General features: G+C 49.6%; 1 pseudogene across 1 annotated transcript; it reads right to left on the bottom strand.

The window, feature by feature from the left end:
- Window positions 1-378: 378 nt before the first annotated feature.
- Window positions 379-3,815, bottom strand: LOC309621485 (thimet oligopeptidase-like; annotated as a pseudogene). The gene is made up of 7 exons: window positions 3,674-3,815; window positions 3,098-3,473; window positions 2,814-3,009; window positions 1,758-1,809; window positions 1,523-1,651; window positions 748-886; window positions 379-534 (listed from the first exon to the last, which is right to left on the bottom strand). The product of its transcript is annotated as a thimet oligopeptidase-like (transcript).
- Between the last annotated feature and the right edge of the window lie 22,802 nt (window positions 3,816-26,617).

Below are 26,617 nucleotides of genomic sequence, written 5' to 3'. Positions count from 1 at the left end.
CTCCCAGTGACCCAGACGCGTCACCACGGCCCCAGGGCTGATCCCCGACCAAGGTCAGAACTCCCCCCAGTGTGACGGCCCCCATGCCACTCCTGTGGTGGAAGGGACGGCAGGCAGAGACCAGGAGTAGAGTCTTTTTTATTAATGGCTGCGTTTTCAAAGAACCGTTTTGTTACCAGGAAAGCTCCCCAGGAAGGGATTGCATTAGTGCAACAAGGGGGAGCCTTGATGCCAGGCTTTCCAGACACTTCCAGGTGGAGACTTTTGGCCTAGGCCGGCCGCCGGGGACTCGGGGGCTGGGAGGACACACGGCCCCTCCCCCGCCCCGACGGGGCGCTAAGGCACCCGGCCCGCCTGGGGGGGCAAAACCCCGTGCCGTCAGCAGGCCGGCGGCTTGCAGCCCTCAACCTGCAGCCCTTTGCTCAGGAGGAAGGCGTCCTGCATGGGGTCACAACCCAGGAAGAGCTTCACCATGCCCTTGGCATCCTCGGAGCCCCCTGGCCTCAGAATGCAGCTTCTGTAGTCCATGGCAACCTGAGGAGAGGGGGCGGGGCTGCAGGAGGGTGGAGCACCCCCTTCACGGAGGGTGTGGATGTGGCCACCTCTGCTGTGACTCAACAAAGGGCAGGGGAGCAGGGGGTTCTGGGCAGGGCCCTCAGAGCCTGGCAGGCCCAGGCGGGCGGCACAAGCATCTAGGCCCAGGCCAAGGACCTCCGTGTTGGTCTGCACGGCAGGCCGGCCTCTCACCTTGCCACTCAGGACGCCCTCCTGCTTGAAACGAGTGTGTGGACCGTGTCCGCGGAGTACACCTCGCTGCACAGGTAGCCATAGGACTGGGCGTCGTAGCTTCCTGCCAGGTGGCCGAAGGTCGCAGGCAGGTGGGTCCCTGGGACACACGCGGAGAGGCTCCTGCCCGGCCCCCTGGCCGCTCCGTGCCCCTTCCCCAGAGCCCAGAGCTTGGGGCCTCAAAGCAGCCCTGTCTGAGTCCCCTGCCACTAGAGGGAGTATTGGCCCAACACTTCTAGAAAACGGGGACCTTGCGGGCAACTCAGTGGAGGGACACAAATCAATCTTTGCCGACTTTCTGCTGAAGCTCACGAGGGTTCACCCCTAAGCCTCTTACAGGGACAGCTGCCCGAGGCTCCGAGGGATGAGTCAGGGCTCGCCCTCCAGCACGGGGAGAGCGCGGGTTAAAGCGCTCACGAGGGAGTGAACTGCGTCTCCGCACCGACACGCTCGGGCAAACCTCGTCGACGCGTTCCGTCCAGGGTATGAAGCCCTCTCCTGCCTCTTCCAGGCTCTCCAGAAAGCACGTGCAGATACGCCCAGCCCACCCTCGGACTCCGCGGGCCACAGCTGGAGGGACCAGCCCAGGAACCCAGGCAGGAAGAGGCCAGAGGTCAGCGAGCCTCGACCAGAGCCCGTCAGTCGGTCCCCCTTCACACACCACCAGAGGATCCTCTTGACCTGGGCAGTAGCCGCCAACCGACCGCTAAGGTGGGCCCGGCGTGCGCTTGGCTACCTGGCGTGGCTGGGACCCCGAGGATCTCCTGGCAGAGGCGGGCATTGTCCTAGGCCGGGTCCGAGGGCGTCTGCGTGTGCAGGGCCTGGTCCACCTTGGCCAGGACGATCTGGCGCAGGTTGAAGAGGCCTGGAGGGCGGGAGGAAGGAGACGGGGGCGCTGGCACTGTGTCCAGGCCGCGCTTTCCAGCCGGGCGGTCCGGGAGCCCCTTTCCTTTCCCTCGGCCCGGCCGCACGGGGGTTGGCCAGCCGGGACTTGATGAGCTTGTCCAGCAGCTCCTGGGGGACGGCGCTGCTCGTGCCCCGCCGAGACTGGCAGCAGCGCCAGGGCTTCACAGGGCGCGGCGCTCCCGGCCCCAGAGCCTACCCTCTGGTTCTCATCCCCGGCTGTCACCAGAGTCGCAGGCAACGTGCCCTTCTTTTCGTTTGTCTTTTTTCCGGCCCTCGACCACGCAAAGGTGTGAAGCCCTGCCACTCGCTGCCACGTGGATGCACCGTGAGAACACGGTGCTCAGCGAGAGAAGTCAGACACAGAAGGACACACAGGGTGTGACCCCACTGAGGGGAAACGTCCAGAACAGGTAGATCCACAGAGTCAGAGTGGGTTCCTGGTTGTCAGGGACAGGGGAGGGGAGGGAATGATAACTAAGGGCGTGAGGGACCTTTTTGGGGTGAGGGAAATGTTCCAGAACAGGGCAGTAGTGACGGCTGCACAGCTCAGTAAAGTGTCCCCACGCGCTCCGGTTGCAGTCTGTGAGAGCATCGCTCTCAGGACGAAGGGCTGACTGCAGGAAGACTGAACGAGCACTGGGTCCTGGGCCCAGACGCTCATCTGGGGACCCCCCCCACATTGGGAAGTCACTGGGACTTGCTGAGCCTCCACCGAGACTGGCAGCAGCCCCAGGGCCTCACAGGGCGTGGTGCTCCCGGCCCCAGAGCCTAACCTCTGGTTCTCATCACCGCCTGTCACCAGCCTTGCATGCAACGTTCCTTTCTTCTATTTTGTCTTTTTTAAAGGCAACTCTTGAATACCTGTATTTAACATTGCAGGGAACCAGTCCTGACTCCTTGATCTGGGACTTCCAGCCTCCAGAGTCTCGAGGACATCCACTTCCGTTGTTTACGCGCCCAGTGCGTGGGGTTTGATGATGGAAACTGACACCGAGGGCGTCTCCTCGTGCGGGGTGACATCAGCGGAAGAATCCCGTGGCGAGGGCCTGCCTGAGGACCACGGGAGAGCCCGGGCCCTCCCCGCCCCCTGCCTTCAGCCCCTCGCCCGCACCCTCCTGGGAGCGGAGCTGGTGCATCGCTTGCCAGAACTCATGGAAGTAGGTCTCCAGCTCATCATGCTGGAACAGGGAGGGCGGGTTGGGCGTAGGCTTGGTGAAGTTGGCCACCATGGCCGCGATGGCAATCTGGCGCCTCCCGTCCTGCTGCAGGCAGCCCGGCTGCAGGCCAAAGCAGGCCATGTGCCCGGACTTCCCTTCCCTGGGGAGGGACGCGGGTGAGGCCCCGCTACCCCCGCTACCACAGAGGAGCCCCGGCCCACGGCCAACAGGTTCCCCCACGCATGCACCGAGGGTAGAGGTCCAGGTAGAACTTGCTGATGGATGACCTTGCCCGAGGCCGCGTCCCGGACCGTGTAGAGCCTCACATCTTCATCTTCGTGACGCATGTTGGCGCCTTCCTCCAGGTCGAAGGTCAGCCCCAGCAGCTCCTGGGAGATGCCCAGCCGCCCGCGCGTGACCACCTGCATGGGGAAGGACTCATTGAGCAGGTACTGGTCCACGTGGTAGCGCGTCTCCTCCCCCTGGTTCATGTAGTAGCGCAGGTCCTAGACGTTGATGGGCCCGTCAAAGTGCAGGCCCCGCCTCTGGCACTCAGCCTTCTTTAGCTCCAGGATCACGGCCGCTCCTGCTCCCCGAGGGGCTTCAGCTTCTGGGCCAGCTCATCTGCGGGCGGAGGGGAGAGGCTCAGCTATGTCCCTGTGGCAGCCGCCCAGCCGCCCCCCACCCCACGCCCCTCGAGGCAGAATGAAGGGTTGGGGAAGGCGACCCCCAAGGGCTGACACAGTGGGGTCTCAGGCAGCACCACGTCCAGTCAAGGTCCACCTGACCCCCGTCCCCACTGGGACTCGGGGAGGCGGGGTTACCTAGGAAAGTGGCCACCACCTGGCTGGTCTTGGCCATGTTCATCTCCAGCACAGAGTCGGCACGCGTGCTGAATCCCAGCAGGCGGGACTTCTGAGCCTGCAGCCTTACCAGCTCCCCGAGGATCGCGCAGTTCTCCTGGAACCCAGAGACAGCCAGCGCTGGGGACCGTGGGCCACGCCCTCCCCACAGGCCCCGGGCCAGGTCTCTGTGGGTGGGAGGGCTCTCAGGCCACTGGCGGGCACAGCCAAACCCCCTCCCTCCTCCTCCTGGCCTGGATTTCTAGACACTTTGGTGCTGTCCTAACATGTGGTCTTTATGAACACAGGTCCTTTTGGAACCAGAAACGGCGTGAACCATGATGAGCTCTAAGGCCAAGGGCAGGAAGAAATGTGACCAGGCTCTCCAGGAGCCACCCAGGGGCCTCCCCGGGCTCAACAATACAAACTTGGCTGCCGTGCAGACAGCAGCTCATCCCCACGGCGCCCGAACACCCAGCCCCTGGACGGCGAGAGACCTGTTGCTGCAGGTGCCCCGTGGTTGGCTGGTGAGGCCTGGCCCCAGGCGTACGCCACCTTCTCTGGGGCCACCTCTCTGGGTCTGCGGTGGGGTTCTCCTGGGAGCCCCCAGTCACCACAGGACCAACGTGGCCTGTCTGCAGCCCAAGAAGGTGGGGACACAGGTCTGTCCCCCGTGGACATCACCCGCGAGGCCGAGCAAGCACCAGTGGTGTCTGCGGGGAAGATGAAGGGCTCATGCACAGCCCCCATCTACTGAAGATGCTAAACGGGAGAAGCACAGACTGCAGCCACATGCGGTATGGACCAAACGCAAGTGTCCTTGCAGGAACCGATGTCTGAATGTCGAGGCTGTTCCCGGGCCACAGTGAGAAGGCCCAGGCCCCACGCAAGGCACAGAGAGGGGATGGGGGGAACATCTGCGAATCTGAGCTCATCGGGCATCACCCCAGAAGGAGAGGGAGAGAGCCAGAAGGAGATACGGAGGGAGAGGGAGAGAGAGGGAGGTACAGACGTCTCTCCTTTCCCTGGGGGTTCTCTAGTGCAGCCAAGCCTGAAAACCACTGCATTTCGGGAGATGGGTCCTCGTGGAAAAGTTAAATAGTAGCTCATGGCATTATCGACACATATTAAAATGGCCCCAAATCTTGGGGAGTCAGGGAGGGGAGCTGGCGGCTGCCTCGTAAACGAGGAGAGATTGGGCGTCAGAGGAGGTGCCTGCCTCCACCACCTCCGCCGCCGCTGCCCCCCCCCCAGGGCCCCGCAGACTTCATCTCCCAGCTGTGGTCCTGGGCTGGAAGGCAGCGGGGAGGTCAGGCCGTCCCAAGCATCAACGTTGACTTCAGGGCTGATCTGAAAGGCGCCTGGTGTTTGTTGAAGCAGAAAAAAGAGAAAGCAGTGGGCAGAGGATGGGAGGGGGAGGGAGCCCCCATCAGCCCTTCTCCCTGTCTCCCTCTCTGTCTCCCTCCCTCCCTCCCTCCCTCTACCTCCCTGCCTCTCACTCTCCCTCCATCTCTCCCTCTGCCTCTCTCCCTCCCTCTCTCCCTCCCTCTCTCCCTGTCCATCTTGCCCTGTCCTGTCCCTCTCTCCCTCCCTCCATCCCTGTCTCTCTTTCCCTGTCCCTCTCTCCCTCTCCCTCTATCCGTCCCCCCTCCCTTTCCCCGTTTCCATCTCCCTCTCTGCCTCCCTCTTTCCCTGTCCCTGTTTCCCTGCTCTGCTCTCCCTCTCCCTCTCCCTCTCTCCCTGTCCCCCTTTCCCTGTTTCCCTGTTCCGCTCTTCCTATACCTCTTTCCCTCTCCCTCTCTCCCTCTCGTGCTCCCTCTCCCTCTCCCTCTCCCTCCACCTCCTTCCCTCTCCAGAGAGGGAAGGAGGTGGAGGGAGAGGGACAGGGAGCAGGAGAGGGAGGGGGGAGAGGGAGAGAGGGATAGAGGGAGGGAGAGGGACAGGGAGCAGGAGAGGGAGGGGGAAGAGGGAGAGAGTGATAGAGGAAGGGAGGGAAAGACAAAGACATCTCTCCCTCCCTCCCTCTATCCCTCTCTCCCTCTCTCCCTCCCTCTCTCCCTCTTCCTCGCTCCCTCTCCTCCCTCTCCCTCCGTCTCTCCATCTCCCTCACTCCCTCCCAGAGACAGAGAGACGAAGAGGCAGAGACAAGGGAGAGGGAGAGAGGGAGAGGGAGAGAGAGGGGGAGAGAGGGAGAGACGGAGAGAGGGAGAGAGAGAGAGGTCTCTTCCTCCCTTTCCCTCTCTCCTCCTTCTCTCCCTCTCTCCCACTCTCCCTCTTCCCTCTCCCTCCCTCCCCCCTCCCTCTCTCCCTCTCCCCCTCTCCCTCGTCTCTCCCTCTCCCTCCATCTCTCCCTCTCTGGGAGGGAGTGAGGGAGAGGGAGAGACAGAGGGAGGGAGGGGGTGAGACAGAGGGAGGGAGAGGGAGAGAGGAAGAGAAAGGGCGAGGGAGGGAGAGGGAAGGAGGACGAGACGTCTCTCCCTCTCCGTCTCCCTCCCCCTCCCTCTCTCCCTCTCCCTCCCTTCCTCTCCCTCTCCCTCCCTTCCTCTCCCTCTCCCTCTCCCTCTCCTAGAGGGAGGGAGGGAGAGGGAGAGACAGAGGGAGAGGAGAGGGGGAGTCGGAGAAGGAGGTAGGGAGAGGGAGAAGGCGAGAGGGTGCCTGCTTCCCTCTCTGTCTCCCTCCCTCCCTCCCTCCCTCTCCGTGTCCCTGTCTCCCCCCTCTCCCTCTCCCTCTGTCTCTCCCTCTCTGGGAGGGAGAGAGGGAGAGGGAGAAGGAGGGAAAGTGATGGAGGGAGGGAGAGGGAGAGAGGGTGAGGGAGAGAGGGAGAGAAGGAGGAGAGAGGGAGAGGGAGGGAGGAAGAGAGCTCTCCCTCTCTCCCCCCTCTCTCTCCCCCTCCCTCTCTCCCTCTCCCCCTCTCCCTTGCCTTTGCCTCTCCCTCCGTCTCTCCCTCTCTGAGAGGGAGTGAGGGAGGCGGAGAGATGGAGGGAGAGGGAAAGGGAGGAGAGGGAGGGAGGGAGGGAGAGACGTTTCCTCCCTCCCTTTCCTCCCTCTTCTCCCTCTCCCTCTCCCTCTCCGTCTAACTCTCCCGCTCCCTCCATCTCTCCATCTCCCTCACTCCCTCCCAGAGGGAGAGGGGAGGGAGAGAAGGAGAGGGAAAGAGGAGAGGGAAGAGGGAGAGGAAAGAGGCAGAGGAAAGAAGCAGAGGGAAGAGGCAGAGAGGGAAGAGGGAGAGAGGGAGAGGGAGAGAGAGGGGGAGAGAGGGAGAGACGGAGAGAGGGAGAAAGAGAGAGGTCTCTTCCTCCCTTTCCCTCTCTCCTCCTTCTCTCCCTCTCTCCCACTCTCCCTCTTCCCTCTCCCTCTCTCCCCCCTCCCTCTCTCCCTCTCCCCCTCTCCCTCGTCTCTCCCTCTCCCTCCATCTCTCCCTCTCTGGGAGGGAGTGAGGGAGAGGGAGAGAGAGAGGGAGGGAGAGGGTGAGACAGAGGGAGGGAGAGGGAGAGAGGAAGGGAAAGGGCGAGGGAGGGAGAGGGAAGGAGGGCGAGACGTCTCTCCCTCTCCGTCTCCCTCCCCCTCCCTCTCTCCCTCTCCCTCCCTTCCTCTCCCTCTCCCTCTCCTAGAGGGAGGGAGGGAGAGGGAGAGACAGAGGGAGAGGAGAGGGGGAGTCGGAGAAGGAGGTAGGGAGAGGGAGAAGGCGAGAGGGTGCCTGCTTCCCTCTCTGTCTCCCTCCCTCCCTCCCTCCCTCTCCGTGTCCCTGTCTCCCCCCTCTCCCTCTCCCTCTGTCTCTCCCTCTCTGGGAGGGAGAGAGGGAGAGGGAGAAGGAGGGAAAGTGATGGAGGGAGGGAGAGGGAGAGAGGGTGAGGGAGAGAGGGAGAGAAGGAGGAGAGAGGGAGAGGGAGGGAGGAAGAGAGCTCTCCCTCTCTCCCCCCTCTCTCTCCCCCTCCCTCTCTCCCTCTCCCCCTCTCCCTTGTCTTTGCCTCTCCCTCCGTCTCTCCCTCTCTGAGAGGGAGTGAGGGAGACGGAGAGACGGAGGGAGAGGGAAAGAGAGGAGAGGGAGGGAGGCAGAGGGAGGGAGGGAGGGAGAGACATCTCCTCCCTCCCTCTCCTCCCTCTTCTCCCTCTCCCTCTCCCTCCAACTCTCCCGCTCCCTCCATCTCTCCATCTCCCTCACTCCCTCCCAGAGGGAGAGACGGAGGGAGAGGCAGAGACAGGGGAGAGGGAGAGAGGAAGAGGGAGAGAGAGGGGGGAGAGAGGGAGAGGGAGAGAGGGGGAGGGAGAGAAGGAGAGGGAAAGAGGAGAGGGAAGAGGGAGAGGAAAGAGAGGAAAGAGGCAGAGGGAAGAGGGAGAGGAAGAGGGAAGAGGGAGAGAGGAGAGAGGGAGATAGGGAGAGGAAAGAGAGAGGGAGAGGGAGGGAGAGGGAGAGAGGGAGGGAGAGAGGAAGCGACAGAGGGAGAGACAGAGAGGGAGTGGGAAAGAGGTAGAGGGAGAGCGGAACAGGGAAAGAGGTACAGGGAGAGAGGGAGGCAGAGAGGGAGGAGAGGAAGCAGGGAGAAAAGAGAGAAAGAACACACCGTCTACATTTCTGTCAAATGACACCGGGGATCCTTACACAACCAGGAGAAAGTAACACAGGGAGGCTCTTTCTCAGCTGGAACTGGAACTGCAGACGGGGCCAAACACCACCAGGCTGGCCACACGTGTCCAGCCGCCGCTCCAGCCCCGTCAGCCGTGAGTCCGGTCACCAGGGCTCTGAGTGTCTGCTCCAGGGAGCTGGGGTTCACCCTCTCACCCGGGAGGCCGGGCCAAGAGAGCAGGGCCCCGGGCTGGACACATAGGGGAAAACGCATCCCCACAGGACAGCTTGTGCGAGCAGATTCAGCTACCAGATTCTAGAGGCCCGGGACCACCCTGTGGCCCGTGAAACCCAGGAGCCACGAGGGTCTTGCAACGTGATTCCTGTCCGTTGGACTGTAAAGTTTGTGTAGGGAATCTTGGAAACAGTGGTAACAAGGCTGAATTGGAACGAGCTTTAGGCTATTATGGACCACTCTGAAGTGTGTGGGGTGCTAAAAACCCTCCCGGCTTCGCTCTCGTTGAATGTGAAGATCCCCGAGATGCAGCCGATGCTGTCCGAGAACTAGATGGGAGAACACTATGTGGCTGCCGAGTAAGAGTGGACCTGTCGAATGGGGAAAAGAGAAGTCGAAATCGTGACCGCCTCCTTCTTGGGGTCGTCGCCCTCAAGATGATTATGGGAGAAGGAGTCCTCCACCTCCCGCACATCTCCAAGATGGAGAGCCTTCTCCGTCAGCCAGAGCAGGTCCCTTTCTAGATATAGGAGAAGAGAGAGATCCCTGTCCCAAGAGAGAAATCACAAGCCGTCCTGATCTTTCTCTAGGTCTCCTAGCCGATCTAGGTCAGATGAAAGGAAATAGAAGACCACTTTGCAAGAGGAGTGGTGTACAGGCAATAACTTCATTTGGCAGGAGTATGTACAGAAAATTCAAGTTTTGTTTGAGACTTCCGAAGCTTGGTGCACTTTTTAAATGTTTTAGTTGTTCACATTTGTTTGTCTCTTGGGACAGTGACACATAAAGGTGTCATTCTCTATGGTTTGAAATGGGTCCTGGGAGGCATGTAATATGAAGAATTGTTACCTTACAATGTTCCCTTAAGCAAAATTGAACTTGCTTTGAATTTTTGGTCTTGCCTAGACTGATAATAAAACTCTAACTCCTGCCCACCTAAAGTGTGATGTTTACTATTATGGAAACAACACTGGCAAACATTGAAAAGACTTTCTGTAGCTGGGATATGGTATGCAGCTGTAGTTAAGCAAGCAGTCTTTAAAAGGTGCTGTGAACCCAAGCCAGCAGGTAAAAATGAAAGCCGCACCCTTACCCTAGATTAGAGGTTTAAAAATTCCACTAGTCTTCACACCGGACAAGAGATTGTCCAGGGAGTTTAAAATCTAAGAAGTTTCAAGGAAGTTAGTTTACCTTTGAGTTAGGTCATACGTCCCCTCTGTGGTTGCTGTACATGAATACATAGCTCTTTGTAATATTTTTTGGAAATTTGAGATTATCAAGATACCAATGTCCTGCCAGATTAAGAGTATATTGTAGAGCTGAACTTTGAGTTACTGTGCAATTTTTTTTTTTCATGCTGTCATTGGTAATATGTTTTGTGAGAATCCTTGGGATTAACGTTTTGGTTGCAAAAGAAAAAAAGAAAAGAATCCGCCTGCCAATGCAGGGGACACAGGTTCAAGCCCTGGTCCGGGAAGATCCCAGGTGCCGCAGATCAACTAAGCCCGTGGGCCACAACTACTGAGCCTGCACTCTAGATCCTGGGAGCCAGAACTACTGAGCCCCCGTGCCACAACTACAGAAGCCCACACGCAACGAAGACCCAACGCAGCAAGAAAAAAAAGACGATACTGGCCAGGTGATCAAGGGTAAAATCGTTTGTCATAAGTCCCGTTGATGGTGTGTATCCTTGATGTGACCTGAGGAGAATGGCATTTTTATCTCTGTCTGGGTCTTCCGCCCCAAACCCCATAGCTCCAGACCAACCATAAGAAAACATCAGAAAACAAACAGACTAACAAATTGAGGGACAAAACACCTGACCAGTCCTCCTCAAAACTTTCAAGGTATCAAAACCCAGCGACGTCTGAGAAATGTCACAGCCCAGAGGAGACTGGGACAGAAAAAGGATGTTAGGGGAACACTAGGGAAATTCTAATAAAGTGTGGACTTTAGTTAATAACAATGTATCCATCTTGGTTCCTTAGTTGGATAAACATGTCACACTAAGGTACTAATGAGTTGGAAATAGGGGTACTGGGTCAGGGTCCACGGCACTCTGTACACTCTGTACAGATCTTTGCAACTTTTTTGTAACTCTAAGCTCTTGTAAAATTAAGCGAGTACTGAACAGAGCTAAGAATGTTATTTCCCTGATTTGAACATGCCTGAGTTTCTTTTCATGGTCACATTTTTGCTATTTGGATGTGTCTTGGAATCAGTAGCAAAGGAGAGTTGCCAGCCCCTGGGAAGATGTGGGTGGTTCGCAGGTGGCTTGCTCTGGAGCTGAAGACCACGGTGGGAAGTCTGCAGCCTCGGGCTGCACTTAGAAACATGGGAGGGGATGGGCCAGCTCAGTTAGGGATGGAACCTATAAATAAAACTTTTTTCTTTTCCGTTATGGCTTATCACAGGATACTGAATATAGTTCCCTGTGCTAGACAGTAGGACGTTGTAGTTTATCCATCCTATATTTAATAGTTTGCATCTGCTAACCCCAAACTCCCAATCCAACCCTCCCTCACTGTTTCTCCCCCTTGGCAACCACAAGTCTGTTCTCTATGTCTGTGAGTCTGTTTTTGTTTTGTAGACGAGTTCATTTGTGTCGTATTTTAGATTTCACATATAAGTGAGATCATATGATATTTGTCTTTCTCTTCTGACTTACTTCACTTAGTATGATAATCTCTAGGTCCATCCACGTTGCTGCAAATAGCATTATTTCATTCTTTTTATGGCTGAATAATATTCCATTGTATATATGTACCACATCTTCTTTATCCATTCATCCATCAGTGGACATTTAGGTAGCTTCCATGTCTTGGCTACTGTAAATAGTGCTGCAATGAACGTTGGGGTGCATGTATCTTTCTTTCTTTCTTCTTTCCTTCTTCCTTTCTTCCTTTCTTTCTCTCTCTCTCTTTCTCTTTCTTTCTTTCTTTCTTTCTCTCTTTCTCTCTTTCTTTCTTTCTTTTTTCTTTCTTCTTTTATTGTCACACGGCATGTGAGATCTTAGTTCCCTGACCAGAGATGGAACCCACGCCCCCTGCACTGGAAGCATGGATTCTTAACCACTGGACCACCAGGGAAATGCCAGGGGTGTATGTATAGTTTTGAATTAGAGTTTTCTCCGGATCTATGCCCGGGAGTGGAATTGTGGGACCCTATGGCAGCTGTATCTGTTCCTGCACGCCTCACATCAACCACCTGCACTCCAATCCTTGCTCTCAACGTCATCTTCGGGGAACCCAACCTGCGACAGGGACCTTGACAAGAAGAAATGGCTCAGGGAAAAGCTACCTGCACGGGGAGGAGATAGAGACCATCGCCCCTGGGGTGCGGAGGGGAGAGTGGGTGCAGAGGTTTGTCATTTCACCCCCGATACTCATCTCAGCCCTCGTGGCTGCCCCACTCTAGGTCACCTCGGGATACAGAGGTGAGCCGGTTAGAGTCCCTGCCTGTGCAGGAATCGGGGCACCAGCGGGTCTGAATAATACTAGTGCAGGGTCTCCCCCGTGGCACTGGGGTTATTCGGGGCGGGTCATCCTCTGCTGAGGGCCCCTCCTGGGCACTGTGTGGGGTTTAGCAGCATCCCTGGCCTCACCCATTTGATTCCAGGGGCCCTCCCTCCCAGTTGTGACAACCACAGATTTTCCCCACACATCACGGAAGAACTGGGTGAGGCGGGGGCAGGATGGCTCTGGGCGAGGACAGCTGTGTTGAAGCAACCAGCCTGGCCCAGGGCAAGGTCTGCCCCAATCCCGTCAGCGCCTGCATTTAGAACTGCCCCTTTCCTCTCCCACCTCCCCTGCCCTGCAGTGGTCTCCGAGACATCATCCCCATGTAATAAATCACACCTTCTCAGTTTACTGTTTGCTGCCCTCGCTAGAACGTGAGCTGTTTGAGGACAGGGATGCTGTTATGTCCCCAGCACCTAGAAGAGTGTCTGCTGTGTAGTAGATGCTTCATAAATACTTGCTGAATAAAGGAGTTGAATAAAGGGATGAGTGGATGAATGAATGAAGGTTACAATGGAAGGAGGGGGGAGATTCCCTTTCTGGCTCTCGGGGGTTGGGAGATCAAGTGAAAGATCTGTCCTAAATAGGCTGACCAGCCTTCTGGGGTTCCCCGGGACTGAGAGTTTCCCCAGAGTTCCAGCGCTCAAACCTGAGCGGTCCTGGGCAAACTGGGGGCGGGTGTTGGTCACCCTATCTAAACACAGTAACAATTCCAGCTGCAATAGCAATGGCCAATGACCTCTACGGTCTTATTGACCATGCACAGTTCTCTACCTGGCGGGGAAGGGTGGGCCGGGATTGGAATTCTGGTGATCCAGGGCGGGTGAGGGCACACCCTGGGCTTGTGGAGGGGAGTCCAGGAAGGTTCTGGAGGAAGTGACAGTGACACAGGAGGGAGGGAGGAGTCTAAGGAAGAACATCCCACATGACAACCTGTGCCAATGGCCCTGGGCCCAAGGTCACACCTGACCAGGGCTTGCTTTTTTTTTTTTTCTAATTTACTTTTCCCCACATGGATATGCAATTGTCCTAATGCCATTTATTGAAAACTCCTTAATTTCCCCACTTTCTATCATATCAAGTTCTCATATATCTGTTTCTGGACCTTTTTTCTATACCATAGAGCTATACGTCCCATCCTTGCACCACTAGGGCTGTTTCATCACTATAACTTTATTTATTCATTTTGTTTTGGCCGTGCTGTGTGGCATGTGGGATCTTATGTCCCTGACCAGGGATCGAACCCGCGTCCCCTGCAGTGGAAGCTCGGAGTCTTAATCACTGGACCTCCAGGGAAGTCCCCAGGGCTTGCTTTGACATCCATGGAATGGTGGCAGGTGGGCACGGGGAGCAGCTGTCTGTGAGCCATCCTGGGTAGAAATGCAGGGTGGAGGGGAGGACAGATGGAGCTGGAGGGGAAGAAGCGGAGGAGGGAGGGAGGAAGGGAGGGAGGCCGGGCGAGAGACAGACAGAGAGTTTCCGGAGACAATAGCTCTGGCCGTGTCCTAGGGCATGAAAGCTGAAAATAGCTCCTAGTGCCGGGAGCCTTGGAGCCGGAGGCTGGGAGCCAGGGTGACTGGCTCTCCTCCCTGGTGTGTGTGTGTTGCGGGGGGGTGGGTGGCTCTGGGCTTCTCAGGCTGGGAATGGGGTGCACAGAGCAGGAACGGAGCAGGGACCCTTCTCTCTGGAACCTCGTGGGCCATCCTCAGCTCACAAAGCTGAGCCACTCCTTGCCCTACGAGTGGGGGGCTTATCCTCCCTGTCCCCTGGATCATACCCCCTCACACACAACTTCCCCGTGTGTGTTCCCAGCAACCAAGAGAATCTGTTTTTAAAAGATTTGGGGGAGGGGGGTAACCATACAAACAAGAGCAGAATGGATACTTTTTCAGGATATGAATGGCTCTGTGTAAGCCCACCCCCAGGGTAACCACAGTCCTGACCTCTAACACTCTTGACGAGTCAGCCTTGGTCTGGGCTTGCGGACCCACGGAAGCTTCCTCATTCCCTCCTTCAGGTCCTGACTCTCCCTCGGCGTCTTTGTGAGAAGCACCCGGGGAAGTGGGACTGCTAGGCTGTACTGCTGCTAGAACTCCACCTGGGCTCCACCAGGCTCCAGCCCCCCGCCCTGTCCACCTAACTGACCCTGAGGCACCTCAACTGGTAGGAGCAGCATCACCTTCCCTCCTGGGACTCGTGATACTTAAGGGAGACACCGAAAGACAAGCCTTTGGCTCCCTGGCTGGCAAAGAGCAGGTACTCAATTGTCATAAGTGTCCGTATCAGTGAGGGTTCTCCAGACAAACAGAATCCATATGGGGTGTGTGTGTATATACACACACACGTACATATGTACAAGCATACAAAAATATACAGCTGTGTACATATGCAGTATGTGTACACACATATACACACATAGTATATACAATACACACATACATATATACACACATATAAAATGCAGTTCGTATATATACAGTATGTATACACACATATACACACAATATAGACAATACACACATACATATACACTATACATACACACATATAAAATGCATAGTTGGTATGTATACAGTATGTACACATACGTATAACATATGCAATATACACACCTAGGTACATATATAGCATACATATATACACACATACAAAGATATTTAGGTGTGCATATAGACAGTATACATACATACACATATAATATATGCAATACATACACGTACATACATATAGACACACATATACACCTACATATAAAAGCATATAGCATAAAAATATATATGTACTGTATATAGAAATTCATCGTATATATACATACATATATCATATATATAAGATATATACACATACATATATACAATGTGTACACACACACACCTATATGTAAATATGCGCATGTACATACACATATAAATTCATACGCAAGTGTGTATATAATAGTATATTCATATATACATATAATACCTAGAAACATTTTGGGGGGGGAGGTGTCACGGTACGTCAAGGGGGGGAGTCGAACCCGCCACCCCAGGCCCCGAGGGGTCTCACCGGGTCTCCACTTCGGGCCGGTGGGTGTGGCCGGGGGGGGGGCAGCTGAAGACGTGCGTGCGTGCTTTGCGTGCGAACGTGCGTGCGTGCGTACGTGCGTACGTGCGTACGTGCGTGCGTGGGGGCGGGTCCACGGGGCGGGAGGCGCTCGCTGCGAGTGAGTGGTTCAGCCGGGCCCCGGCTCATTGTGCTTGCCTCACGCCGGCCCCAGTTGGCAGCAGCGCTGGAGGCCCCGGGCCTGTGACCACAAAGAGGGAGCCGGGGGCCGGACGGGAGCAGGCCGGCGGCGGCGGCGGCGGCGGCGCCGGCTGAGGCCCAGGCCAGGCTCCCTCCCCTCAGCCTCCCGCCCGCCCGCCCGCCTGTCCCGCCCCCGCCGGCGGCGCCCCGCCCCTCCCCCAACCGCCAGACTAGCCTGGTGCGGGGGCCGCGCGCGAAAACGTGGGGGAGAAGCTGAGGCTGGAGTCGCCCGTGGTGGCCGAGCCCGCCGTCTACCCATGGCTGCTGCTGGTCTACGTGAGTGCCGCCCGTCCCCTCTTCCCGGACCTCCACCTCTCTTCCCCCACGGCGCGCGCTGAGCCCACCGAGTAACGGAGCGACTCGAGTCGCCAGACCCTCTTTGGAGCCCCCCTTCCCGCCCTGCCTGGTTCTCCGCGGCCGTTTCCAGCCCCCGCGCGCAGGGTGGGCAGAGGGGAGCCGGGGCCGGCCGGGGCCACAGACTCGGCAGCGGGGACCCCGCGCTTCCGAGGGGCGCCCGCGCCGGTCTGCCGTTGGCCCTGTAGGGCTGGGGACCCAGGTCCGCCCCCCCGCCCCCCGGCCTGGACTGCCGGCAGGCTTGCCCTTCCATACTTTATGATCTGACACGTCGGGTTTCTTTTTCCTGGCCAGCTTTACCATTACCTGACCAGCTTTCCCAGCATCCCCTGATAATGTGTTAGATATTCAAGTTTTAGGGCCCGGTCCCAGCCCTATGGAATCAGCAACTCTGGTGGGGCTCAGTGATCTCTGTTACAACAGGCCCTCCAGATGATTTTTATTCACCTTAAAGTTTGAAAATATCTGCATTGTCAGCTGGCCGAAGCGTCCACCAGCAGGTGAAGGGGAGTGGCGCCTGGAAAAGATAGGGACTAGCCAAGGTAAGTACAGTAGCATTTGCCATGGTAGTAATGGAGAATGCCTTTTCTCCACTGGTTGGCACAGACTAGTATCTGGGAGCAGTGGCAGGGTTATTTAGGATGCTTTACATTGCAGTGTAGAGTGACCGCTGTCCTGGTTTGCCAGGGACTTCCCCTGTGTGAGCACTTAAAATCTCATCCTGGCAAACCCCTTAGCCTTGGGTTTGATAAACTTAGGGAATAACGTGAAATTTAGGGGAAACATGATCTAGGTTTTGGGCAAGTCACAAGTGCTAATTAAAGCTAAGCAAGTATGGACAACATCTAGCCTTCTTTACCCCTTTGCGGGGAGGTAAATCTTGATTGGGTGAGAGGACTTATTGTTAAGAGATCTTTGTAGAAACATCCCCTTCTGCTTAGTCCGCTGGTTCTCCGTTCTGGCTAGACATTGGCATCGTCTGAGGAGAGTTAAAAGGATTGTATTGGTCTAGTATGACCAACCGTCGGTGTGAGGGTTTTTAAAAAGTGCTTCAGAGGATTCTAATGTGCAGCCAAATTTAGGTGCCACTGCTTAAGCTTTTGAACCGCTGCTACGTATTTTCACCTCATCTTGCTGTGAGAATATCCAACTGTAGTTGAGGTTTGTTGTTTTTCTTTTTCTTTTTTTAACTGTCTTATTATAAGATTTACTGTCTTAAATAAGATTGAATGGACAGAAAATCCTGCTAGTCCATCTGGTATAGCTGGATACCCAGAGTAATATCGTTAAGATATGTACCATTTAAGTATTGTGACTGGCCTTTTAAAAATTAACATATGCATTAAATTAGTATTGATAGTATAGATCTCTTTCGAAGTTGTCATGTTGGGGAGCTATACCTCTAATCTGCTGCCATTGCTAAATATCTGGACACCTCTTACTAGGAATTGCTTTTAAAAATCTTTAGGGATTAAAACCAAGATTGCTGTATTATTTGTACTGGGACCACAAAAACCTCACAGAGTTCCCCCGCTGTACCTTCTACCCCCATCTCTAACCCTTGGCAACTTCTAATCTGTTCTCCATCTCCACAGTTTTGTTATTTTAAGAATAATATGTAAACATAATCATGAATTACTTAATCTTCGGAGATTGGCTTTTAAAAACTTTTCCCTCGGCATCATTCCCTTGAAGTTCATTTCAATTTTTGCATATATTAATAATTTGTTCCTTGTTGTTGCTCGGTAGTATTCTATCATAAGATTTTATCACAATCTGTTTCAACATTCACCCATTGAAAGACATTTGGGGAGTTGCCAGTTTGTGGCTATTAGAAATAAAACTGCTATGAACATTTATGTGTAAGTTTCTGTGGGAACTTCATTAAGTTTTTGTTTCTTTTGGATAAATGCTCAAGAGTACAATTACTGCATTGTAGGGTGAATCTACTTTTAGGATTAAAAGAGACTGTCAAGCTGTTTCTCAGAGTGGCTAAACCATTTTATTTTCCCACCAGTGATGTGATATAATTTTTCTACGTACTCGCTAGCATTTGATGTTGTCACTATACTTTAATTTTAGTTATTCTCTGATATCTCATTATGGTCTTAATTTGCATTTCCCTGATGGCTAACGATGTTGAACATCTTTTCATGTGCTTCTTTGCCATGTGTATATTCTCTTCCATGAAATGTCTGTTCCTGTCTTCTGCCTATTCTCTAGTTGGATTTTTTTAAGTTGTTTGGAGAGTTCTTTGTATATTATAGATACAAGTCATTTGTCTCCTATGGGATTTTCAAATATGTTTTCCCACTGTGTAATTTGAGTTTTCATCCACTTAAAAGGATCTTCTATGAAGCATCTTTAACTCATTTTGATGAGATCCAATTGATCAGTTTTTGCTTTTATTGATCATACTTTCGGTGTCAAGTCTAAGAATTATTCACCTAGTTGTAGATGCCAAAGATTTTCTCCTATTTTTTTTTTTCTAAAAATGTCCTGCTTTTACATTTAAGATTATGATCCACTTTGATTTAATTTTTGTGTAAGATGTGTAAGGTTTAGGTTAAGGTTCATTGTTTGTTTGTTTGTTTTTGTCGAGGGATGTCCAACTGTTTCAGTACCATTTTTTGAAAAGTCTATTCTTCCTTGATAGCTTTTGCACTGCTGTCAAAACCAAGTTAAATGTATTTGTGTCAGTCTATTGCTGGGTTCTCTGTTCCATTCCATTGATCTATGTATCTACCCTCCATCACTACTGCGAAATCTTGAAATTGGGTAGATTAATTCCTCCCATTTTAATCTTCCTTTACAAATTGTTTTAGCTGTTCTTCAGCCTCTTCCTACCATATAAATCTTAGAATAAGCTTGTCTATATCCACAAAAACCTTGAGGGCATTTTAAGAGTAATTGTGTTAAGCCTCTTAACTTGGGGAGAATTGACAGCTTTATTATGTTGTGTTTTCTAATCCATGAACAAGGTATGTCTCCCTCTTTGTTTGGGACTTTTAAAATTTTCTTCATCAGCATTTTGTAATTTTCAGTATAGAGGTCCTATAAATGTCTTATTGGGCTTCTATTTAAGTATTTATTTAGGTCAGTTGTAAATGGCATCACATATTTTTATTTAAGCTTCTACACATTTGTTATTAATATATAATTTGATAAAATTGTGTGGATCTTGTACTCTAAAACATTTACAAACTAATATTATTTCTCAAGCTTTATGTGGATTCCTTGGTATTTTCTCCATTTAGATTATCATCTCATCTTCAGATATAGACAGTTTTAGTTTTCCTTATTCAATATAATAGGATATATTACTATTCAACATTCAGGAGGATATATTCCTTCCTATTCAACATAGTAGGAATAGTTCTTTCATCTTTTAAATAAACTTTTTAAAAATTTAACTTTTAAATTTATCTATTTATTTATTTTTGCTTTATTTTCTTACTAGAACCCCCAGTAATATATTTAATAAAAGTGGTGAGAGCAGATATCGGTGCCTTGTTTCTGATCTTACAGAGAAAGCGTTCAGTCTTTCACAGTTAAATATAATGTCGGTATAGGTTGTTTGTAGATCATCTTTATGAGTTTCTGTATGTTCCTTTTCTATTCCTAGTTTGCTTGGAGTTTCTTTTCTTCTTTTTTTTTAAATCATGAATGGGATTGGATTTTGTCAAATGCTTTCTCTGCATTAATGATTAGGATCACATGACTTTTCCCCCTTAATCTATTGGATATGGTAGATTACATTGTTTGATTTTCAAATATTTAACCAACTTTGCATAACTGGAATAAATACCACTTGGTCATGGTATATTATTCTTTTTATATATTTCTGGAGTTAATTTGCTAATATTTGGCTGAAGATTTTTACAGCCAATTTCATAAAAAATACTGGCCTGTAGTTTTCTTCTTTCTATACTATCCCAGTCTGGTTTTGGTATCAAGGTAATACTGGCTTCATAAAATTAATTAGGAACTGTTCCCTCTACTTCTGTTTCTTATCAAGTCATGTAAAATTGGTGTTAATTCTTTAAGTCTTGGGTAAAAGTGAAACATCTAAGCCTGAATATTTCTTTTGGGAGTTTTTAAATGAAAAATCAGTGTTTCTCATAGTTACAGGAAAATTGAGATTGTCTCTTTCATCTTGGCTGAGTTTTGGTAGTTTTGGGTGTAGACGCATTGGTCCATTTCATCCACATTTTTGAATTTATAGTGTAGACTTGTTCATAATAACTTGTCCCTTATTAACCTGCAGGATATGTCATGGTATCCTTGGTTGCATTTCTGATATCTGTGATTTGTGCCATCTCTCTTTTTATCTTGATCAGTCTTGCTACATCTTTCTTGATGAGATTGTTTATTTTGAAGAACCAGCCTTTTGTTTCATTGATTTCCTCCCCCCCCCCCCATTTTCCTGTTTTCAGTTTCATGGATTTTTGTTTCATCTTTATTATTTCCTTCTTTCTGCTTGTTTAGTGTTTTTTCCTCTTCCGTTTTTACTATTTTAATATAGAAAATTAGACTATTTCTTTGAAATATTTTCTTTCCCAATTTAGTGCTATAGACTTCCCTTTCAGCATTGCTTTCACTTCATTCCACAAATGTTGATCTGTTATATCTCCATTTTCTTTTATTCTATGCATTTAAAAATTTTTCCTTGACTTTTTACCCATGAGTTATTTGGAATTGTGATGTTTAGTTTTCATGTGATTGAAGATTTTCCTGTTGTCTTTCTGTTATTGATTTCTAGTCTGGTTCCATTATGGCTAGAGAATATACTCTCTATGATTTTAATTCTTTTAAATCTGCTAATGTTTTTTTTTATCACCCAGTGTATGGTATATGAGTGAATGTTCCATGGACACTTGAATATGTATTCTGCTTTTATTGAGTGTGTTCTTTAAATGTCAGTTATATCCTGTTGATTGATGATGTTTTCAGTTCTTCCATACCCTTGCTGATTTTTGTCTCTGGGAGTTCTATAAATTGCTGTGTTGAAGTCTCAAATAATACTTGTGGATTTGAAATTCTCTCCTTTTACCTTTTTCAGTGTTTGCTTCATGTGTTTTGAAGTTCTGTTGTTTGGTGCACACACATTTAGTATCACTAGGTCATCTAGGTGGATTATTCCTGTTATCTTTATGTAATGACCCTCTTTGCCCCTAATAATTTCCTTTGCTCTGAAATCTACTTTATCTGATATTAATATAGCCATTCCTGCTTTTTCTGATGAATGTTCACATGATATACCTTTTTCATCCTTTTACTTTGAACTACCTATATCATGATGTTTAAAGTAAGCTTCTTATAGACAGTATAGAGTTGGATCATGCTTGTGATTTTTTCATCTACTCTTCCAATCTCTGTCTTTGACTTGGTTATTTAGATCGTTTACAGTTAATGTAATTATTGCTATGTTAAAGATTAGGTCTACCATTTTATTTTTTGTTTTGTCTTTTACCTTAGTTTCTCAATCCTGTGTTTCTCTTATTTTGCCTTCTTGTGGGTTACTTAAACATTTTTTGGTAAGTCCATTTTAATCTAATTTATTTATAATCATTTGTGTATACTGTTTGTATAGTTTTCTTAGTGGTTGCTTTTGGCCTTACACTATACATATGTAACTTATCATAGCCTACTGGAATCTGTCTTTTATTACTTCAAGTGAAGTTTCAAAATTTTACTTCCATTTAGGTCTCTTAATAGTCCCCAGTTTTAAAGTATGATTTTCTGTAGTATTTCCTTTATATACATTGAGAACCACATCAGATGGTGTCATAATTTTTGCTTTGACCGTCATAGGGAATTTAAGAAACTCATGAGGCTAATGATAGTCTCTTATATTTATCCCACTTGTTTTCACCCATTCCATTTTTCCCCTTTTCTTTCTGAAGTTGCCAGTCTTCTGTTATTGTTTTTTATGTTTTCATAACAGTAGGTGATATCTGGGCTTTCCAGTGCCATTGGATATGAGTTTCAGGAAACACTGAGCCTGGCTCACTTAATGCTACTGAGTTGGAGGGTTTGTATACGTTGGGCCTGTTGGCACAGCAGATGCTAGCAGATTAGACTAATGCTGATGGGACTAGTGCCACAGGAGGATGCATTCCCATTCAGGCTACGCTGCTGCTACAGTAGATCAAATCCCCCTCTACCTCAAGTGTGGGGCAGTGACCTGCTGCTGTCACTGCTTCTTTATTAGGCTGCTTTCGCCTCAGGTGTGTGGTGGGATCCCTTGGAAGCTGCTGCTGCTGTGAATCACAGGGTTAAATTCATTTTAGAAATACTTAAATATAAATATATAGCCTGGCTCTTGTAGGACGTCTGTATTTGTTTTTTATTGCTTTCATACGAATTACCGCAAATTGAGTGACTCAAAGTATCGTAAATTTATTACCTTACAAGTCTGACATTGGTCTCAGTTGAGTAAAGTAAAACTGTTGGCAGGATCGACAGATGAATGGATAAAGCTGTGGCACATATATACAATGGACTATTACTCAGCCATAAAAAGAAATGAAATTGAGTTATTTGTAGTGAGGTGGATTGACCTAGAGACTGTCATACAGAGTGAAGTAAGTCAGAAAGAGAAAAACAAATACCGTATGCTAACACATATATATGGAATCTAAAAAAAAAGAAAAAAATGGTTATGAAGAACCTAGGGGCAGGACAGGAATAAAGACTCAGCCATAGAGAATGGACTTGAGGACACAGGGAGGGGGAAGGGTAATCTGGGATGAAGTGAGAGAGTGGCATGGACATATATACACTACCAAATGTAAACTAGATAGCTATTGGGAAGCAGCCACAAAGCACAGGGAGTGGAATCCTGCAGTGTTTGCTGATGGTCATTTGACTGGTGTGAGCTGAAACCTTTTTGACGTTGAATTTGCATGTGGCTAATAATTCCTTATACTGAGCTTTAGGCATGTCCTTTTTTTTCTTTTCCTTTTTTTTAAAGAGTGACTACAACTTCCCTCTTCATATTGACGTCTTGAAAAATTTGTCATGTGTTGAATTTCCTTGCCTATTCCCTACCCCAGGGCATTTTTTGAGGGCAGGCGTCATTTACAGCCCAGCAGTCCTTGTGACTATTAAGCTACCATTAGCACTGGGTTTAAAGCTGCTGTTGTGGGAAAGAGCCACAAGGTGGCAGCATTATTTCGTTCTCAACTCTTGTTACTAGGGCAACAGAGTCTTCCTGGAGGTAGCGTTCCAAGGTTGTAAATTAGAGTGGAATGTGCTGGGACAAGCCCCCAGAAGTTTATGTCTCCTTACTTATGTTTGTTTTTTAAATTTAATTTCTATTTCTTATCGGAGTAAATTTGATTAGAGTGTTGTGATTGTTTGGCTGTACAGAATCTGCTCAATGATTCATGCATATGTCTGTTCATCTTCGGATCCTGTTACCATGTATGTTATTACAGAATGTTGAGTAGACCTCCCTTGGTATTTGGTAGGTGTTTTGTCATTATATATTTTCTATGTATTAGTGATTATATAATTCATATAGTTTATATGTTATATGTTTATATACATTTAACATACATTAATCTATGTATGTTAGCCCCTTAGTCCTAAATTATCCATCCTCCCACCTTTCATTTTGGTTAACCATTAGTTTGTTTTATAAGTCTGTGAGTGTCTTTTTCTGTGGAAATATGTTCATTGGTAGCAATCTTAGGATAACATGTATAAATGATATCATAGGATATTTGTCATTCCCTTTTGACTGACTTAACCTAATATGATTATTTCTAGGCTCATGTGTAGTCCTGAAAACGGCATTGTTCATTTTTTTCCCGAGGCTACTATTCCATTCGGTACGTATACCACTTCTTCTTTGTCCATTTATCTGTTGATGGGCATTTTGTTTGCTTCCATGTCTTGCCTATTGTAAATACTGCTGCAATACACGATTTTCCATCCCGTGTCTTTTGGATTCTGGCTTTCACAGGTGACAGGCCCAATAGTGGGCCTTCCAGATCATATGGTGACTCACTTTTTACCTTTAAACACACTGCCATTCTGTTCCTATTATTGGCTGTTACCAGTTTACATCCCACTTAGACCGAGAGGTTATGCTGTTCTCCACAACTTCTTCAACATCTATTGTTTGTTGACTTTTTGCTGATGGTCATTCTGACTGGTGTGAGGTGATACCTTTGTGTAGATTGGGTTTCCATGCGTCTGACAATTCCTGATGTTTTGCGTTTATCAATGTCCTTTTCATTTTTTTTTAAGATTGAGCTAAACTTACAACTTCTAATTGCCTTCTTGAAAAATTTGCCGCGTTTGGATTTTTTGGCCATTCCCTGCCCCAGGATATTTTTTGAGGGCATGAGTCATTTACAGCCCTGCAGTCCTTGTGAATATTAGTGACCATTAGCAGTAGATTTGAGCTGCTGTTTGAGGAAACGGCCTTAGGGTGGGAAGACTTCTACGTTGCCAACTCTGCTTGCTAGGGAAACAGAACCTTGCTGCAAGTTGTGCTTTTAGGTTACAGATTAGAGTGGAATGTGCCAGGACAAACCCCCATAAGTTTTAGCCTCCTTAATTCTTGTCTGTGTCTTTAAGTTGTAGTTTTTATCAGAGCAAACTTGATTGAAAAATGTCTTTTTTTCTAGGTGTACAGAATCTTGTTCATTTACACATATACATATATCTATTGATCTTTGGGTTCTTTTCCATGTAGGTTATTACAGAGTGTTGAGTAGACCACTCTTGGTATTCCATAGGTCTTTGGGGATTATATATTTTATATGTATTAGTATATGTGTGTTAACCCCAATATCCTAATTTATCCATTCCTCACACCTTTTCTTTGGCTTAACCATAAGTTTGTCTTCTCAATCTGAGATTGCCTTTCTCTGTGGAAATATGTTCATTTTTATGAATTTTCAGATAACATAAGTGATATCAAAAGGCATTTGTCTTTCGCATTCTGATTTACTTCACGTTGTGTGATTATCTCTAGGCTCATGTGTGGTGCTGCATATGCCATTCTTTTACTTTTTTTCGTGACTTATATTCCATTCTGTCTATATACCACTTCTTCTTTGTCCATTCATCTGTTTATGGACCTTTTTTTTGCTTCCATATCTTGGCTATTTCAATATTGCTGCAGTGCACATTTGCCTGCCTCTGTCTTTCCGATTCTGGTGGCCTTAGGTTATAGGCCCAAAAGGTGCCCTGCCGCATCATATGGTAGCTGAATTTTTACCTTTTAAAGCAGCTCCATTCAGTTTGTGTTAGTGCTGTTACCACTTTACATCCCACCAGCAGCTAGAAGGTACACAGTTCTCTAAAAGCCCTTCAGCATTTATAGTTTGTAGACTTTTTGCTGATGGTCATTTGACTGGTGTGAGCTGAAACCTTTTTGGACGTTGGATTTGCATATGGCTAAGAATTCCTTATAGTGAACTTTAGGCATGTCCTTTTTTTTCTTTTCCTTTTTTTTTTAAAGAGTGACTACACCTTCCCTCTTCATATTGAGTTCTTGAAAAATTTGTCATGTGTTGAATTTCCTTGCCTATGCCCTACCCCAGAGCATTTTTTGAGGGCAGGCGTCATTTACAGTTTTTTTTTAAATTTAATTTATTTTATTTTTTATTTTATTTTATTTTTGGCTGTGTTGGGTCTTCATTGCTGCGCACTGGCTTCCTCTAGTTGCGGTGAGCGGGGGCTACTCTTTGTTACAGTGCGCAGGCCTCTCATTGTGGTGGCTTCTCTTATTGTGGAGCACGGGCTCTAGGGTGCGCGGGCTTCAGTAGTTGTGGCACGCGGGCTCAGTAGTTGTGGCGCACGGGCTTAGTTGCTCCGCGGCATGTGGGATCTTCCGGGACCAGGGCTCGAACCCGTGTCCCCTGCGTTGGCAGGCGGATTCGTAACCACTGCGCCACCAGGGAAGGCCAAGAAGGTGTTTTTTAACGTGTAATTTGAGCAAGTGGTTCCGTGTTATTAACATGCCCGGGGCGGGGTGGGGGGTCGGTGTGACAGGCCTGCCCTCCTCTGCAGGTCTAGTTCCAGTCTCTGAAAGGCATTGAGGATTCTGTTTGAGGATTCTGTCTTCCTTTGTGTTTTCTGCTCCCCACGCTCCCTCCTGTAACCCCTTTCTGCCATCCCCACTCCCCCCACCCCCCCAGTCACACGTTGCAAACCCCAGACCCGTTTTTTCCGTTGTGATTAAACCGTCACCTGAAGCCGCCTCCAGGAGCCTCTGATCTGAACCCCCTAGTGGCATTAACGTGGCCCTCGTGCTATTAACTTCAGCCTCACAGACTTTCCCCGCTGAGAACAGCTTTGCTGGGCACTGAGGGTCTGTGACTTTTATCTCAGTTAGGCCGTTAAAAAACTGAAACATGGTTTAGATAAATAAATAACTCCTCCTTCCCTTCCTCCTGGCTCTGAGCTTGGAGCTGGTGAGCTGTCTGGGGAGAAGGTCACGGGATGGGGGCTGGGGGATGGGGAGAGGGGACAAGGTAACCGTGCCTGACACGGATCTGTAACTACACGTGGACAGAGCTCTATACTGAACGTGTCTGGTCCCTCCTTTGCTCCGAGGCGTTCCCGTTTTCTGGTTGGTGTGAGGGGTGGGGCAGAGTGGAAGGTGGACCAAGGTTGCAGTAGCTTTGTCTGACTCTAGGTCTGTGACATCCCCCTTCAAGCACATCCCTCTTCCCCACTGTCTCCCCATCTCTTCCCTCCGCCCCTTTCCGTGACTGTCTCCCTGTGTTTCCACCTTGTTGCTTTTCTGTGGTCCCTCTGTTTCTCTTTCACCCTCTACCTGTCTCCGCCTTTTGTCTCCTTCCGAGCCTTCCAGCATCCCCTGTGCTGCGGTTGGCGCATGGTTTGGGGGATCGCCCTCCAACGCGGGCTGCAGGCGACTTGTCAGACTGCTTTGTGAAACCAAAAAATGTAGAAATCTTTCATTTCCTTGGCCTCTGAGGCTTCGCTGG

Source organism: Balaenoptera borealis (assembly GCF_965194805.1).
Source record: "Balaenoptera borealis genome assembly, contig: HAP1_SCAFFOLD_501, whole genome shotgun sequence".
NCBI classification, from domain to species: domain Eukaryota; kingdom Metazoa; phylum Chordata; class Mammalia; order Artiodactyla; family Balaenopteridae; genus Balaenoptera; species Balaenoptera borealis.
Note: the sequence above shows the minus strand (reverse complement) of the source record. Positions and strands in the feature narration are given on the sequence as shown.